This window comes from Pteronotus mesoamericanus, unplaced genomic scaffold (assembly GCF_021234165.1).
Source record: "Pteronotus mesoamericanus isolate MK-2021 breed Mesoamerican mustached bat unplaced genomic scaffold, CSHL_Meso_final contig_182, whole genome shotgun sequence".
NCBI classification, from domain to species: Eukaryota; Metazoa; Chordata; class Mammalia; order Chiroptera; family Mormoopidae; genus Pteronotus; species Pteronotus mesoamericanus.
Window position 1 is genome coordinate 29,871,490 of NW_026555078.1, and position 4,898 is coordinate 29,876,387.

Sequence of the window (4,898 nt, forward strand, 5' to 3'; positions counted from 1 at the left end):
CATTAGCCCGGGGAACAGAGGATTGTGGGAAAAGGAGAGGACTAATGAGGCGGGTGACGCGCACTTGCAGTAGCGACGGGGGTGGGGTTAGGGAAGAGCAGGGGGTCCTTCCTCTTCAGTTTTGGTCTTGAGTGTTACTGAACCATTTTGACTCATCAGGTAAATTGAGAAGCTGTTCTATTCCATTTCCTAGGAATTATTTATTTTTTATATTACCCCTCAATTTTGCGATCTTACTCTTTCTTTAGCTAAGCAGAGACGTATCCTAGCCAAGACCCGGGAAAGCGGTCTCCCTCCATACTTGGCATCCAGATTCTGACCCAGTATTTTGAGGGCATCCCCGTCACCCTCCTGTCCTCACAAGGAAAGAAGTTGCATTCTAACGGTATCACTTTTGGGCTCAGGGATTTTACTGAAGCATTAGTACCCTTTTTGTGTATATAACTATTTAGTAGAATTAAGGTTAAGACTAATTAAAGGTATTTGTTGAATTCTAATAGGTCCCAAGAACTCTACCAAACCCTGTCCCTCATAGAGTTTACATACAATGGAAGGAAATAGACAACAAACAATAAATGGACAAAATATTTGGATCCTATGGTAAGAAGGTAGAAGAGACAATGTTACTGTGAACTTAAGGCCTGGTACTTAGAGAATGACTTTATGAATTGGTGATATTTAAACTGAAGCTTGGCATTGTACAGGAATATAAGTTTGGTGGGTCATTGTGGCCTGGCCGTGATTAAGTGGGGAAGATGACAGGAAGTGAAACCAGAGAGGTGGACATGGAACCAGATTTTGTAGCGGTTTGTATTTTAATCTGATTATTAATGGAAGGCCACTAGCATTTTTTAAACTATTAAATACTTCAGTGTATATTTCCCCCAAAGAATATTATTTTACAGTCACAATACAGTTTTGAAAATCGGAAAATTGAGAATACTATTTTCTAGTATACAGGCTTTTATGGATTTTAGCAATTCTCTTAGTAATGCCCTTCATAGCAAAAGAAAATCCAGCACCACACTTTGCATTCAGTCTTCAAGTGTCTAGGTTTCTTTAATCTGGGAAAGAGTCGCTTAATATAAATAGTTGCTTAATAATCTCGATAGGAGACTATTCCATCGTCTTATTTTGTCCTAACTTAATCAAAATCAGTTTTTCTTCTTTCCTCTTATAATTAACATTCTTCATCATAATATTTAATGATTCTATAATTCTTTCCTCCCAGCTTCTGTTATTTGAGCTGAATAATAATAACCCCTGAGGGACCTGTCTCTCAATTGTCAGGCAGTTCCGCGAAGGCCTTATTTTAACTGAACCAGAATCCCCTTCGTCAATTTCATTTTCTTTCATTTTCTAGATTTCATTAAAGGAAAAGAGCTATCTTCTGCTGTTTTTTCAGTGCAACTAATCTCTTAGAGATTCAAATTTGTTTTTCAATGCTGCCCCCCAAGTTATAGGAATCCAGTATGCCATTTGATAGAAGGCGGATAGCCCTGATACAGTTTTTTAAAGATAACATATTAAGTGTTAGCTTTGGCCGCACACACACTAAAATTGGAACGATATAGAGAAGATTAGCGCGGCCCCTGCGCAAGGATGGCACACAAATTCGTGAAGTGTTCCTTATTTTTCATCCCTTTCAGATGTTGTAACTTAAGAAGAAGATAATATATTAAGCAGTATTTTAAACATTTCAGAGAAAATATTCAATGAACCTGTAATTATTGATTTGTGTAAGTTTTCAGTGATCATGGTTTACTCACGAAATAGAAATTATTAAATTCAACTAAAAGTAAAAAGAAAGTTTAAAAGTGTTTGAAAATAATTCGGAAGTGCGTATTTAGTAGTACGATACAATTTTTTATACGCAATAGTGAAGAATAAAACCTAATGTAGCTAAATAATGATTAAGGAGTCAAAAAGTAACCCTAGCCTGCAAGCGCCCGGCTAGCTCAGTCGGTAGAGCATGGGACTCTTAATCCCAGGGTCGTGGGTTCGAGCCCCACGTTGGGCGAACGGTAGCTTTTGTGTTTTCCTTATTTGTTCTTAAGTTTCTCCAAAACATAGCTACAGAGGGAGTCTTAAACCTAATTTGTGTGAAGTATTTTTAATATTAACCAGGTCTCTAGAAAAAACTTGAAAACTCAGAGAGGTCTCAGACTGCGCCTGCGCACTTGAAAGCACACGTTCCTCTTCCTTTCTGTGGTTCCTCCACAACCTCGTCCTGAAAGCGCGGAGGAAACTGAAAGGCCCAGGTTTAAACCTGAGACCCGTTTTCTGTTACTGTATTATGCATACTTGCATAGTTTCTGGTAGAGGGCAATATTTACTTCCATTAGAACAAAAGACGAGCACCGATTTTGACATCTTTTCCAAAACGCAAAGATCTCATGTAAAAGCAGCTGGGTTGGCTGCAGGACTTAGAAGAAAATGTCGGGTTTTTTTGTTTTTTTTCTTTTTACTTTTTATTATTTTTATTATAGGGCATGTCCTGGGGTAGAGGGTAAATAGGGAATATCCCCTAGAGAATATACAGTGAGAAGTGTTTCTTTCTGTACAACCAGACTTGTACAACCAGTACAGGCAAGTTTTCTTCCATTGCTCTCGGGACTATATTTGGGATCTATCCATCCGACGGGGTGGCTATTAGGAAGTTTATATTCTGGTAAGGGCAAGGCTCTTTGAAGCAGAAGCTCCCCCCACCACCCCACCACCCCCCGCCAAAAAAAACTAAGCTGTGAAAATTCAGATGAGCATTTAGGTATTTACAGGAGACAGGGTTTCTGCCTTCTCTCTTCCCTGAGAATTCTTAAGTAATGAGAAATAGAATGTTCACACACCCGGACCACCACCACATTCAGGTACATCGCAGAATCTCACTCACTAGATAAACAGGTGAGCTATCCATGCTCCCACCTGAAGGCAACCCTACCTAAGGCACAAATTCCTATACTTCTGTGTGTTATCCACCAGCTTTCCTCCCACTTACCGATTTTTCTTGTTTCCTTCAACATACAAATATGCTGTTAGTTCTCTATTTTAGAGAACAAAAACTACTTAACCCAGTTTCCCTGCAAGCTATTACTGTTCTATTTTTCTGTTCTCCCTTGAAACAAGTCATCCTCTTCGCAGTCGCCTACATTCATCATTCCTCTCCTCACGTCTCTTAACCCTGGCAATGCCCTTCCACCAGACCGAAAAATCAACCGTAGCTGAACAAGTTTGGTTCATTACTCATTGCAGGCATAAAGCTGAAATTAGTAAAGTAACAAGTCACTCATTTAGCAAGAGAGAATGTTCGATGTTTTGAGTTAGCGTACCGTTAAGTGGACTATAAATCAAGGTTTCCCACAACCCTTTACTCAGGTTTGATAATTTCCTACAATGGCTCACAGAACGGAAACTTCTTACTTATTTGTTATAAAGGTTACAACTCAGGAACAACCAAATGGAAGAGATGCAAAAGGCAAAGAATGAAGGCACAAGCAGCTTCCATGCCCTCTCCTGGAACGCCACTCCCCCAGCACCTGGGCACGTTCACCATCCTGAAAGCTCTCTGAACTCTGCCATGATGAGGACTCATCATGTATACGTCGTAGATTAACAACTCAAACTCCAGCCCCTCTTCGCCCCCCGGAGGTTGTGGGGTGGAGCTAAAAGTTCCAAGCTTCTTATCATGGCTTGGTCTTTCTGGTGACCAGCCTTTACGCTGAAGCTACTCAAGACCCCACCAGAAGTTGCTTCATTAGAAGAAAAAATGCTATTACCCAGGAAATTCTAAGGGATTTAGGAACTCTGTAAAATGCTAACTCTCCATCATCCAGGAAATTATAAGGGTTTTAGGAGCTTTTTGTCAGGAACAAGGTACAGATACCAAATATATTTATTACTTCACACTCACCTGTTTTCTTCTTTGAATCACTAAGAAATGACACCAACCCCAATCACCCTATTCCAATTGGTAACTACCCCACCATCCACTTTACCATCCGCGATTTTTCCCATAGAAGATATCACCTTCTGTTGCTATTGTCTCTTCACTCCTACGCCCTTCGGATGTAGGTCCATAAAGGCAGGATTTTTGTCTTTGCTCACTAATGTATTTCGAGCACCTAAATTAGTATGACAGATGTTCAAAAATGTGTTCAACTGGTGAGTTAAGAAAGGGGGGTGTAGTAGTTTTTTAGGGCTGCCACAAAAAAGTACCCCAACTTGGGGGGCTTAAAACAAATGAAATTCATTGTCTCAGTTCTGGAGGCTAGAAGCTTGAAATCAAGGCATAGGCAGTTATGCTCTCCGGCACTCTCTTCAAAAATCTGTTCTATGGTTCTTTCTTTTAGCTTTCCGACGTCACCAGCAATCCTTGGTGTTCCTTGGCTTGCAGCTGCGTAACTCCAATCTCATCCTTGGTTTTTACATGCTTTCTCCTTAAGTATCTCTGTTGCACATGGCATTTTCTTCTTCTTATATGGACACCAGTCATATTGGATTAGGGCCCACCCCAATGACCTCATCTTAATTTGATTACATCTGCAATTACATTTCCAAATAAGGTTTCATTCACAGGTACTGGGAATCAGGACTTCAAAATATCTTTCTAGAGCACACAATTCAACCCCTAATAGTCGGCCCCATTTGTTAACCTCAACCACTAGGTGTCTGACACTTTAGAGTAGCTATAAACCTCCATTTTAGTCAGGGATCTTATTTTTTAGTATTATTTAATGATGAAAAACTTTTTATAAGTAATCCAAACTCAGCAAAAACAGAATTTTATAAATTATTTACTATAAAAAAGACAATGTTAATAGTAAATCCATATAACTGACAGCAGTACATCTATTCCTGGCAATCTCACTGGGAGGTTTCAAAGCTAAGATATAAAGGGGCTT

At 39.6% G+C, this 4,898-nt stretch overlaps 1 long non-coding RNA gene and 2 other non-coding genes across 3 annotated transcripts; all 3 read left to right on the forward strand.

Annotated features, from left to right (window-relative positions):
• The first annotated feature begins 86 nt into the window (after window positions 1-86).
• LOC129065770 (uncharacterized) lies at window positions 87-3,622 on the forward strand. The gene is made up of 4 exons (XR_008528619.1): window positions 87-159; window positions 249-385; window positions 501-600; window positions 3,433-3,622. It is a non-coding gene; the product is annotated as an uncharacterized LOC129065770 (long non-coding RNA).
• LOC129066114 (U6 spliceosomal RNA) lies at window positions 1,533-1,637 on the forward strand. The gene has a single exon (XR_008528651.1). It is a non-coding gene; the product is annotated as a U6 spliceosomal RNA (small nuclear RNA).
• On the forward strand, window positions 1,948-2,020 carry TRNAK-CUU (transfer RNA lysine (anticodon CUU)). The gene has a single exon. It is a non-coding gene; the product is annotated as a tRNA-Lys (tRNA).
• Window positions 3,623-4,898: the final 1,276 nt, after the last annotated feature.